General features: G+C 39.3%; 1 protein-coding gene across 1 annotated transcript in view; it reads right to left on the reverse strand.

Annotated features, from left to right (window-relative positions):
• The window catches only part of SELENOT (selenoprotein T), a 33,268-nt gene that overhangs the window by 13,879 nt on the left and 5,760 nt on the right, over nt 1-13,629 (reverse strand). The window lies entirely within an intron of this gene.

Below are 13,629 nucleotides of genomic sequence, written 5' to 3' on the forward strand. Positions count from 1 at the left end.
AAGAACAGTCACAAACTAATAATGATTGATACTGGATACATGAACTTTTTTCATAGATTTCACATATTTAAGTTATCTTCCCTTCAAGTAAATCCTTCTATTAGAACATTAAACTTTATAGATCTGGGTTACTGTTGGAGAGGAACAAATACCTATTCAGAGAATCCGCCATATTCTGAGCTCTCAAATCATTTTGCCTTTTTTTCTGTTGTTGTTGTTGGTACCAACAACTGTATAAACACTGAAATGAAAACAACTCTTATTTATCTGAAATAGGGACTTTCAACATTTGGGCACAGGAAGCTTAAAAAAATACCAAGGCACGAGACATGACACCCTGTTTCTTATTCCCACTCTACCCTTAACTAGGCAAACATGCCTGCTCAATCACAATAAAAGAAACTTGAAAAATTCTTAGAAAAAAAAAATTCTTAGATCCTTTCTGACTCTAAGATTTGATTCTATTTTGCAAAGATTGGGAAGATACTTTTAAGCAATATGACAGTAATGTATGTCATTACTCCAGAAATTAAGTCAACAGCATCCCATCACCTTCATTAAACTCTCTGAAAAACTAGGCTATGGATATATGATATTTGTTGCCCCAGCAAGAAAAGGGAGATATGCCACCAGAATGAATATACAGGGGGAAAAAAGTACACTGAAAACTTTAGTAAGACATTGATGAAAGAAACTGAAGACACAAATAAATGAAAACATATCTCATGTTCGTGAATCAGAAGAATTTATATTTTTAAAATGTCTATACTACCCAAAGCAATTTACAGATTCAATGCAATCCATATCAAAATTGCAATGACATTATTCACAGAAATAGAACAAATAACCTAAAATGTGTATAAAACCAGAAAAGACCCCAAACAGCCAAAGCAATCTTGAGAAAGAAGAACAAAGCTGGAGGCACCATGCTTCCTTATTTCAAACCATATTACAAAGTTACAGTAATCAAAACAGTATGTATGGTAGTTGCATAAAGACAGAAACACAGATCAATTAGACAGAAACCAGAAATAAACCCACACATACATGGTCAATTAATTTTTAACAAAGAAGCCAAGAATATACAATGGGAAAAGGATAGTCTCTTTAATAAATGGTGTTGGGAAAAGTGGACATGCAAAGAATGAAACTGGACCACTCTCTTACACCACACACAAAAATCAACCCAAAACAGTTTAAACAGTTGAACAGAAGACCTGAAACCATAAAACTCCTAGAATAAAACATAGGGAGTAAGCTCCTTGACACTGGTCCTGACAATGATTTTTTTTTGGCCTTGACACCAAAAGCAAAGGCATCAAAAGCAAAAAATAAACAAGTGGGACTATGACAAACTAAAAAGCTTCTGCACATCAAAGGAAACCATCAACAAAATGAAATGAAGGGCAACCTACACAATGGGAGAAAATACTTGCAAATATAACCTCTGATAAGGGGTTACTACCTAAAACATATAAGAAACTCATACAACTCAATAGCCAAAAAATTAATAACCTAATTAAAAAATGGGAAAAGGCGGGGCTTCCCTGGTGGCACAGTGGTTGAGAGTCCGGCTGCTGATGCGGGGGACACAGGTTTGTGCCCCGGTCCGGGAAGATCCCACATGCCGCGGAGGGGCTGGGCCCGTGAGCCATGGCCGCTGAGCCTGCGCGTCCAGAGCCTGTGCTCTGCAACGGGAGAGGCCACAACAGTGAGAGGCCCGCGTACCGCAAAAAAAAAAAAAAAAAAAAAGGGAAACCCAGGGGCCTGGGTTCAATCCCCAGTTGGGGAACTAAGGTCCTGCAAGCTGGGTGCATTCAAAAAAAAAAAAAAAAAGGCAAGGAAAGCTGAATAGACATTTTCACAAAGATGACATACAAATGGCCAACAGGTAGATGAAAAGGTGCTCAACATCCCTAATCAACAGTGAAATGCGAATCAAAACCACAATGAATTATCATCTCATACCTGTTACGATGTCTATCGTTAAAAACACAATATAAAGCAATGAAGGTACCACTTGGTAGGAGGGAGCAGAATCAGTAAGAGATAGTGGGGTGAAACCCGAGATGCCAACTTTGTCAATCATACAATCATCAAGGAAAAAAATACCACAATCATCAAGGAAAAAAATATCGACCACCACCAGGACCAACTCAAGGGATCAGCAACAAGTTTATATCTGATAGGGAGAACCAGTCCAAATATTAGTAGATCTCAATGTAAGAAAACTCACTTTTCAAAAAAAAAAAAAAGAGAAATTCACCACTCTTTCTTTGCAAGTAATACTTCTTTTACATTTAGAATGAAAATTTCACACAAGATTAAGTCCCTAAAAGGTATGAAATTTTTGCAAAGGGAGACAAGTCTCTATTAACTAAATACTTAAAAGAACTTAATCTCCAGACACCATATCTTTCCTAAACATTCACCTTATCCAATATTTTATTATTACTGTTGTCAGATTCACAACTGCTTTCTATATAAGAAAATTTTAATGTTGCTTTTGTTTTGAAGATACTACCAAAAAAAATGTAAAGCACTTATATGCCTAACTACCTTGAAACCAAGAAATGCCACCTGATTTCAATGCCTAAGTTTGCATCGGTGTTTATTTACAATGGAGTTGATGATCTAAAATGATAGTAGATAACTTTTAATGCATTAATTGAGAGCTGGAGACTTACTTGAGTTGAAATTTCCTTGAGTTGAAATTTCCTTTTTTATAGATGAAGGGGAAAAAATTGAAACCCAGAGAGATCAAGTGACTTCAGATATGGTCCCTGCCCTTAGTCAGGGCTGAGATCAGAACACAGACTTTGTGATTTGAGATCCTAGGCCCTTTCCATTAAACCTCAATAAAAGTTAGATGATGTAAGAGCTAACCTTCCCTGTGTCCACAAAGCCACAATCAAGTACCCATAAAATAGCAGATATCTCTTGAGGTTCTTCCATGATGAAGATATAGATTCTCCCTCTGGGTGAACTAAGCCTGTGGACCCCAACAGTCGTCATATTTGCTCTGGGACTTCCAACCCTTCGTAAAGGAAAGTATGTCTATATACAGGCCACACTTTAGGTCAGAGTCCTCCTAGTCACCCAGTTTTCTGGCTATTATGCTCAGAAGCCTAACTCTATCCTTGGTTCTTCAGGTCTCAACTCCTCAGTTAAGTCACAAATCTTTTTATCAAATTTCAAACAGAATCAATCCATAATCTTGAAATATAAAATGGACTTTAAACCTTGTAAGTTTCTTCAAATTTCCAGTTATAAAATGATAAAGTCGTGGGGATATATAATGTACAGCATGGTGACTGTAATTAATAATACTGTATTTCATATTTGAAAGTAGCTAGGAGAGCAGATCTTGAAAGTTCTCATCACAAGAAAAAAATTAATGTAACTGTATGGTGATGGACATTAACTGGACTTATCGTGGTGATCGTTTTGCAATATATACAAATATCAAGTCACTACATTGTACACCTGAAACTAATGTGTTACACCTCAAAACAAACTGTACATTTCTTATTTCTGAAAAATGAAGTAGTTTACAAGACTGACACAACCTATTTTTAGGCAAGTTTACTTATGCATTAGTAAACTTTCCTCCCTACATTTGCTTTGAGACTTGTGAAGAAAAAACAAGTAACTTTTTCCCTATGTAATAATTTTCCCCAAATGTTCAAATTGTTTTGAAATAGCCATCTCTACTGCTGACAGATGTTTTCCAAAATAAAACATACCTACTGTTTATCAAGGTGGGTAAATGTTAAGTTAAAGGCACACAGGGTAAGGAGCCAGTAATCATTCCACCTCTACCACCACACCCAGTTCTTTCAACTTTTCACTCTTTCTGGGTCAGTGAGTAAAACTATATAACTCATAGTATACCTTCAACGAATAAATATGTAAACATGCTAAAAATATGTTGTAGCTGCTGCCTATTTCTTCTGCCCCGGACCAAAGGCCCTTAAGTAAATTAAACTGTGAAAAGAAATCTTAATTTAAGTCCTAATCACCTTGCAAATCTCCTTCTTGCAATACAAAAATATCTTACTATATGGAGTCAACTTCTGCAGTTGTTTAATTTAAAATATTTTACACAATACTTTGCTAAGATTTATTTTCTAAAAGAAAGAACTTGCATACAAATTAGATCGTCTTTCTGTAATGAACAGAAAGGAAATTTAGGCAATTTGTCCATGCTATTTCAAACAGATTCTGTGCTTTTTTAAGTCCATCAAGTTTCAGTCTCCTAATCCATGGTGCCAACCATCCCACTTTTCCTTTTCTATACTAACATCTGCCCCTAATTGTAGTCAAATGCCTACTTATATCAACTTGAGTCTGTCACAAACCCCAACCTCTCCTATCTCCTTATTAAAGGAAAATGGGGGCAAAATCTCAGATATTTACTGTTATGAAGTAAATATTTGTGATTTCTATTTTTCGCATCTCTTGAACTCACCTTCCCCTTTTATTTACGATAACCTCCCCTCCAATTATCCTCCCACCCACACATAGGATTGGATCCTGTTTATACAATAACACCCAACCCCTTGCCAATATCTAATGTTCCAGAAATGCAAACCTGTCATGAAGGCTTGAGTTTCCTCCCTAAAAATGAAGAACTGGAATTTTAAAAAGTAACTATCTCCAGACAGGTAAACATTTAATCAGAGCTGTTGTAGGTAGAGGAGAGTGGTAATCTTTCAAAAGTACTGAGGAGGACTTCCCTGGTGGCACAGTGGTGGAGAACCCGCCTGCCAATGCAGGGGACACAGGTTCTATCCCTGGCCCAGGAAGATCCTACCTGCCGCAGAGCAACTAAGCCCACGTACAACTACTGAGCCCACGAGTCGCAACTACTGAGCCCGCGTGCTCTACAGCCTGTGTGCCACAAGAGAAGCCACTGCAATGAGAAGCCCACAAACCTCAATGAAGAATAGCCCTCCACGTGCTGCAACTAGAGAGAGCCCATGTGCAGCAATGAAGACCCAACACAGCCATAAATAAATAAATAAATAATTTTTTAAATAGTAAAAAAAAAAAAAAAAAGACTGAGGAGATAAATCAATCTTCAAAGAGAAAAAGAAAAACGAAATATATTTTACTGAGAAGAATACAGATGTGAGCCAGAGCAAGAGTGTATGAAGTCCTCTCAGACCTTTCAGTTTTCTATTTCAGGCCATCTTCAGGCACTGATGCATTCCTGCCTTTGGATTCTATACTATTCTTTTAGTAGTTTTAAACAGATTTCCAAATGTGTTGTTTAAAGCAGTTCAAAACTGGTTTCTCTACTTGCATTCTAAGAATGTCAACTAATATTTCTCCCATGGTGTATGCAGAAAATCAGGAAGGTATTTTTACCATGCTTTCTAATTGTCAACAGCATTGACCAATGCAATGGACACTGGGTTTTTAGAGGTAATCTTTACTTCTCCTTGCTCTGTTTAGTAGAAGCACTAATAGACATTTGTCTGGTACGTTACCTGCTCTAAGTGTTTTAAGCAATGAAATCTGAACAAGGGGCTCTATAAACCATACAAGAAACAAGATATTCAGGAGTGAACAGACTAACCTTACAAATGCTTTTTTTAAAAATTATAAACAAGAGTGCTCACACAATGTTCACAGCAGCACTATTTACAACAGCCAAGGCATGGAAGCAACGTAAACGTTCATCAACAGATGAATGGATAAAGAAGATGTGGTACATATATACGGTGGAATATTACTCAGCCATAAAAAGGAATGAAATAATTCCATTTGCAGCAACATGGATGGACCTAGAGATTATCATACTAAGTGAATAAGCCAGACAAAGACAAATAGCATATATCACTTATATGTGGAATCTAAAAAAGATACAAATGAACTTATGTACAAAACAGAAATAGACCCACAGACATAGAAAACAAACTTATGGTTACCGCAGGGGTGGGGGGAGGGATAAATTAGGAACTTGGGATTCACAAATACCCACTACTATATATAAAATAGATAAAAGACAAGGACGTACTGTATAGCACAGGGAACTATATTCAATATCTTGTAATAACCTATAATGGAAAAGAATCTGAATAACTAACTGAATCACCTTGCTGTACACCTGAAACACTAAATCAACTATACTACACTTCAATAAAAAAAAAAAAGGACTTTGAATGAAGTCCTTTGAATGAAGATCAAAATGTACATCAGAACTTGCTCAGCCTTTTGTTCTGTTTTGTTTTAATTGCGGTGTAGTTGTTTTAAAATGTTGTGTTAGTTTCTGCTGTACAAGGAAGTGAATCAGCTATATGTATACATATGTCCCCTCCCTCTTGGACCTCCCTCCCGCCCCACCCGACCTGCCACTCTACCCCTCTAGGTCATCACAGAGCACCAAGCTGAGCTCCCTGCGCTTATACAGCAGGTTGGCACTAGCTATGTTTTACACATGGTAGTGTATATATGTCAATCCCAATCTCCCACTTCATTCTCCCCCTCCCCCTTGTCCACACGTTTGTTCTCTACATCTGTCTCTATTCCTGCCCTGCAAATAGGTTCATCTGTACCGCTTTTTAAAGTTTCATATAAATGCATTAGCACACGATATTTGTTTTTCTCTTTCTAACTTACTTCACTCTGTATCACAGACCCTAGCGTTTTTAAAAGTTGAAAAACAGCACTAAACAGGTATGGAGCTTATCAGGTTTAAGAACTGTATTATATGAAATCAAGTGATTTCCCTTCCAGCTGCCTCACTCTAGGAGCACCGCAGTGGCCACCACAGTAAAAACGCATACGAATACAAAATATGCCTAACATGGCTTCTAAGATTCCAGGCTTCCTGGGACTTCCCTGCTGCTTCAGTGGTTAAGACTCTGCGTTACCACTGCAGGGAGCTCGGTTCGATCCCTGGTCAGGGAACTAAGATTCCACATACTATGTGGTACGGCCAAAATTTTAAAAAAAAAATTTCAGGCTTCCTTAGAGTTTTTTCCAAAGATTTGATAAACCAAAAATTCAATTAATGATCTGTTTTTATTCTCTTCCTTCTTTGTGCCTTATTCTTGAGATCACGTTTCTAGTTTTCCTATACCTTTGGCATAACATTTCAGGAAATATTTTGCTGCACACTATTCCACAAAGAATTTATAAATTTTGGGCTTCCCTGGTGGCGCAGTGGTTGAGAGTCCGCCTGCCGATGCAGGGGACACGGGTTCGTGCCCCGGTCCGGGAAGATCCCACATGCCGCAGAGCGGCTGGGCCTGTGAGCCATGGCCGCTGAGCCTGCGCATCCGGAGCCTGTGCTCCGCAACGGGAGAGGCCACAACGGTGAGAGGTCCGCGTACCGGAGAAAAAAAAAAAAAAGAATTTATAAATTGTGTAAGTTCCTCAGCTCTTTGTGGGGAAGGAATTTTATCTCTTTACTCTGGAAAGCATTTCTCATCAACAGATTTATAAGGTATGGCAGCCACTCAGTAAAAGTGACTTGATAAAAGCATTCAATAAATGGTGACTTACCCGCATTTTGCAGGAATTTTTGTCTCATCTTAAATTATTTCATACATAACTTGATGCTTCTGTTAGAGGAAACACTGACTGAAACTGCCCGCCCTGGCCAGGCAAAGACAGTAACAATGTGCGTGAGTTATTTTATGACAGGAGATCCTGGTAAGGAACACGAACTAACAAGCCACCACCAAAGGGAAGAATTCGGGAAAGGTCAAAAAGAGAGAGGAGGGGCTTCCTTGGTGGCTCAGTGGTGGAGAGTCCGCCTGCCGATGCAGGGGACATGGATTCGTGCCCCGGTCCGGGAAGATTCCACATGCCGCGGAGCGGCTGGGCCCGTGAGCCATGGCCGCTGAGTCTGCGCGTCTGGAGCCTGTGCTCCGCAACAGGAGAGGCCACAACAGTGAGATGCCCACGTACCGCAAAAAAAAAAAAAGAGAGACCAGATGCCACATGTCCACCTCCCAGAATCCTCCTCGCTGGAATCCATCTTGGCTGAGCAGTTGCACGCGCCACCAGGAAGGACCCTGAGTCAGAATGACTGGCCAGAGACAACCCAGAAACTAACCCATCACCATAAAACCCGAGACTGCGAGTCACGTGGCAGAGCAGTCCTCCTGGATTCCCTTACCCTCCTGCTCTACGCCCAGGCGCCCCTTCCAAATAAAGTCTCTTGCTTTGTCAGCATGTGTGTCTCCTCAGACAATTCATTTCCAAGTGTTAGACAAGAGCCCACTCTCAGGAAGGGGTCCCCCTTCCTACAACACTTTTATTCTTTACAATACATTTTAAAAAATTGAGATATAATTCACACACCATAAAATTCATGCTCGGTGCATTTTTATCATTTGTTAGAGAGACTGATAAAAAAAAATATTGTGTTCTATGCTAATTCAATGGCAAAACTGGATATGTCTCTTGTCTGCTTTACTGCTTTCCTGTTTGTCTTATACTTTTACCTGTTGGTTGTAGACTGACTTCAGACATTAGAATAAACTCGATTAAAAAACCCAGGGATCTAAGAAAGAAAACCACCAACAGGATAAGCAGGTAAGGGTGTGTTGGCCAATAAGAGCAACAGGAAGATGACTGACAATAACACAATGAATTCTGGAAGTTTAGCCCCATCAGCAGAGATGGAGGCCAGGTCGAGAAGTTTACTGAGTGAAGAGTATGTTCAAAACTGAAGTTTTACATGTATCACATTCTATGCCTAAAAGCTACCAAACTGAAGCAGAGGTCAACCAAGTAGAAATCCACCTGAAAGGAACAGTATCAGAAAACATTGATCTATACTCCAGTTAAGAATTTTTAAAGGGAAGTGAGGAGGAAGAAGATAGGTTATGTCAGAACCAAACACAGTGGACTACCACGAGATTGTACTCACTTTTTCAATAAATATTGCCTGATGACAGGTACTGTTTTAGGCTCTAAAGATATATGGCAGCAAGCAAAACAGACAAAAATCTATGCCTTTCTGATGCTGGCAACATTCTAATGAAGAGAGAGTAAGCTGTAACAGTCTAATGGAGAAGATACAGTTCACCAATTGATAATATCCGAAGTTGTTTCCCTTGTCTTGCTTGAGAAACAGGAACGAAAAAACAAAACAAAACACCCGAGGGACTATGGAAAAAGTGTCACAAATTGAAAGAGCAAAAACATCGAACAAAAGATTCAAAACAAGAACCGACACCCAAAAATATTCTGCAAGAAGCGGAAGAAAAGGATGATAAAAGAGGTAAGGAAGGACTGTAAGAAACCTCAAAATCAAAAGCAGAATTTAAAAAAATATTTCAAGGCCCTGAAGAAGAAAATTGATCGGTGGAAAACTGAATCAGTGTTAGAAGATGAATAATAAAAAGTACAGAAGATCTGAATAGTATCATCAATAAATGGAATCCACAGATACATCAGTTTTTTCTTATAGAAAACACCCTGAGAGACCACAGAATATTTACAACAATTGACCATCTATGTTAGGTCACAAAGAAAGCCTAGTAAGTAGGTGGATGAAGAATGTCACCAACTATCAGTAAACAAAGGATGCTGCAACCATCAAGCCACTGCAGACACCCCCAGCTGTGCACCCTGAGGAGATTCAGGATGGAAAAAGACTCTTGCATCTTCCCATACACAGAAAAGCACTAAATTCATTAACTTGAGATGTCTGGTTTTCTTTAATGAACACTAATCTTTTGATGTTCCGATAACCAGGAGGTTTTTTTTTTTTAAACTTCTATATATTCTGGCTCCTCCCTTCTTCAGAACAGTTCCTCAGAGTTGTGAGGCTGTCTCCTGGGCCTAAGGCCTCAGTATGTCCGCGGAATAAAACATAACAGCAAATGTCACATTCTCTAATTACAGTGCAATAAACTAGAGAATTTTAAAAACCCAACCCACTTTAAGATCTTCTGGTAGGAATATTAACTAGTTTAATTATGTCAAAATTTTAAATGTGATACCCATTAACGTAATCATAATATTTTACTTCTATGGATTTAGTTTATGGAAATAATTGGACAAGCACACATGATATCTGAGGACAGTCATCTTAACAAACTAATTTTATGAAAAATTAGGACCAACATTGTAAGGTCGGATCTTAACAAACGGCACCGCGAAACAGAGGAAAGCTTCAAGTGAGCTTTATTAGGGAGTGCTCCCGGGCGAGGTTCACTGGTCCGAGAGAAAGGGGCCAGAGAAGTCGCACCCCGGCGAGGGTTGGGCAAGATTTTATAGGGGAAGAACGGAAAGGGGTGTGGTGAATCTGGGAGGGCGCAGGGTATTCCTTATTTGGTGGTCTTTTCGGGTATCCTGGGGGACCGTTAGTCCCGCCCCTCGAAAGGCGGGAAGGCTGGGCCGGGTGCAAAGTCCCCAGGTCAGTTCCTGGAACTGGGTGGTCCGGAGAATTTCAGTCCGATACAACCTGTGAATCTGATTGTGTTCCCCTGCCTCGGGCCAGTTGGCCTTACAAACATAAATATTAAACAAACAGATTCAGTGGCTTAAATAAATTAAAGAATACCCATCTTATGGAGTACTGTGCCTGTTGATACAGAACAGTATCTGTCGATATGAAAAGGTAAGTGATGAGGGGAAGGCAAATTTCAAAAAAGCATACAGCTATAAACTCACTAATATAAAATTATATAGCATTATGTTTCTGCGCAAAGAGTCGGCATGAAGGAGGTTCTTCAAAATGTTATTAAAGAGTTACAAGGATATTTCACTTTCTTCCATATACTTTTTCTAAAATTATTTTTACAGTTAACATGTTATTTTCACAGTGAAACCGAGAAGGACCCTGTGGGGCTCCAGGGCACGAAAGACTTTTTGTCCCCCATTTCTTATTGTCAAGACTCCAGCCTCCATGAACAGTTGCTAATCAAGGGAGGAGCAGCCAAGAAACCACCTGAGGGAAGATTAAAGGGACCAAAGAAGCTCATCAAGATTAAGAGACCCTGCACACACCCTAACCTTGTCCGCGACCCCACCCTTGAATTATTGCTGTAAGACCCCTCCTCAAATCCTCCTGGGTTGGGACACATAGCTTTTCAAGGCAGGAGCCCGCTGTGTTCCCCTTTGCCTGGCAAAGCAATAAAGCTATCCTTTTCTACTTCACCCAAAACTTTGTCTCCGAGATTCAATTCCGCGCCAGTGTACACAGAAGTTGAGCTTTCGGCATCAACAGCCAGAGAGCTATTTTCACTTTTTTAAGCTGAAAGTCAATAAGTAAAGCTTTCAAAGGTTTATTTACTGCAGGTCTTATTACAACATTAAAGACAATACAAATAATAAGTTACGATAATGAGCACTTGATAAATGGTAGTAGCAGGTACACTGTGCTAGGTGTTTTTAACTGATTAGCTTACTCCAGCTCTCCTCATTTCCTGTCTCCTCCTCCCCCTCTATGCTGAGTCAGGCTTCATTTGCAAGTGTTCTTCTTTTAGCTAGTAAAGCTCATTCTCTGTATCTCCTGGTGGAGTTCCCCATACCCTTGCAAAATTTCATTTCCTCCTCTGCAAAGCCTTCCAACTCTCCCTGAATAAGTAATACTTCTTCTCTCTGGGTTTTTAAGACTTCTTTTAGAACACTCAGAACAGAGTGGTTTACTGTTATATTGTTTACATGTCTGTCTCTCCCACCAGACAACTGGTCTTCAAATGTTACTGTGAAAAACAAATTCGTATCTTCCTAAAAATTGGACAAAACAGGAAAACAAGTGGCATGAAAAAGGGGACATTAAAAACAAGGGCCTCGGCTTCCCTGGTGGTGCAGTAGTTGAGAGTCCGCCTGCGTCCGTGCCCGGTCCGGGAAGATCCCACATGCCGCGGAGCGGCTGGGGACCCATGGCCGCTGAGCCTGTGCGTCCGCAGCCGCAACAGGAGAGGCCCGCGTACCACAAAAATAAAACAAAAAAACAAGGGCCTGATAACACAACACTGTAAATCAACTATACTCCAATAAAAATTAAAACAAACAAAACAAAACAAGGGCTTGATTATGAGCACTTCGTGCTAAAATCTGTGACCAAGATTTCTTCCTTATCACTCCCAAGCTACACCCCAATCAAGATAAAGTATGTGAAAACATGATTTTCCTTTTTGAAAAGCAGGGACGGTGACAAAAATCAAATGAACCAGAGGACTCCAACTACACTCTTAAGTGACAAAGATGGAAATGAAACATACATGCATGCTTTTACTTTTTTCCTTCAAGCTTCTTTACGGTACCTAATAATATTAGAGGTAACTGGAATGCAACCAACACCCTTATTTTACAGATGAACAAGTTGAGAGCTAGAGATTAAATATTTCCCCAAAGTCATTCAGAAGATAAAAGGCAGATGGAGTTAAGAACTAGGCCTCCAAACTGCTAGTCCAGTAAATGCTCACCTTCCCAGTACCTATACCATTCAAAATCTACGAGGTTATTTATGAGATTTCCAAATAATATATTAAATTTGATCTCTACCACTTACGTTAATGGCAAACTGTAAGGAAACAATGTTCCCATTTTCTGTAAGAGAAGATAAAACCTTAAACCATTCATATTTTACTTACATCTAAAAGCTTTGAACTAAGGTACTTCATTCATTATTAAGAAGAAACTACTATTTTGTGCACGGTATTCAGTTAACTCCTGAGCTATTTATTGCTTAAAATGGTAAAAAACAAAAAAACAAAAAAACAAAAAAAACAAAACAGGGCTTCCCTGGTGGCGCAGTGTTTGAGAGTCCGCCTGCCGATGCAGGGGACACGGGTTCATGTCCCGGGACATGAAACCACCTGAGGAAAGATCCCACATGCCATGCTGTGGAGCGGCTGGGCCCGTGAGCCATGGCCGCTGAGCCTGCGCGTGCGGAGCACAGGCTCCGCAGCGGGAGAGGCCACAACAGTGAGAGGCCGCGTACCGCAAAAAACAAACAAACAAAATTGGTGACTAAATTCTATGTAACTTTAAAAATCTAACATAGTGGCAGGTGCAGCAGCCACCATTTTATTTGTTCTCTAGAGCACTCTGTACTACTCTACAATCTGAATCAACTTATCTTATTACTCCTTCACTTCACTGTTTCCAAGTAGTACATTCCTCCTATTTAGCATCTTTTTAAAAACCAAGATTTATCTTATAACCATTAGTGTGTCAGAGTTTAAATGGCCACAGTTTTTTCCTTCTGAGTGGTATACAGAATAATGGTGTATCTTACAACCTATCATATTGTAGGTTTGGAGATATATAATAACTGTTATTTAAATTTTTAGTTTCAGTTACTGTGACTATTTTGGGGAGATGAAAATTTCTTTGTAGGATTTTCCCCTGGCTACTGTGTTTTTAGTTTTAAAAACTCAGCAACAAAGCAAAACAAACTTAAGGTTACCAAACAGGATAGGGGTGGGGGAATAAATTAAGAGTTTAGGATTAACATATACACACTACTATATATAAAACAGGTAAACAACAGGGACCTACTATATAGCACAGGAAACTACACTTAACATCTTGTAATAACCTATAATGGAAACGAATCTGAAAAAATATATACTATATATATATCTATAACAATCGCTTTGCTGTACACTTGAAATTAACACAACATTGTAACCTATGCAAATTTTTTTT

This window comes from Leucopleurus acutus, assembly GCF_964270905.1.
Source record: "Leucopleurus acutus genome assembly, chromosome: 5".
NCBI classification, from domain to species: Eukaryota; Metazoa; Chordata; class Mammalia; order Artiodactyla; family Delphinidae; genus Leucopleurus; species Leucopleurus acutus.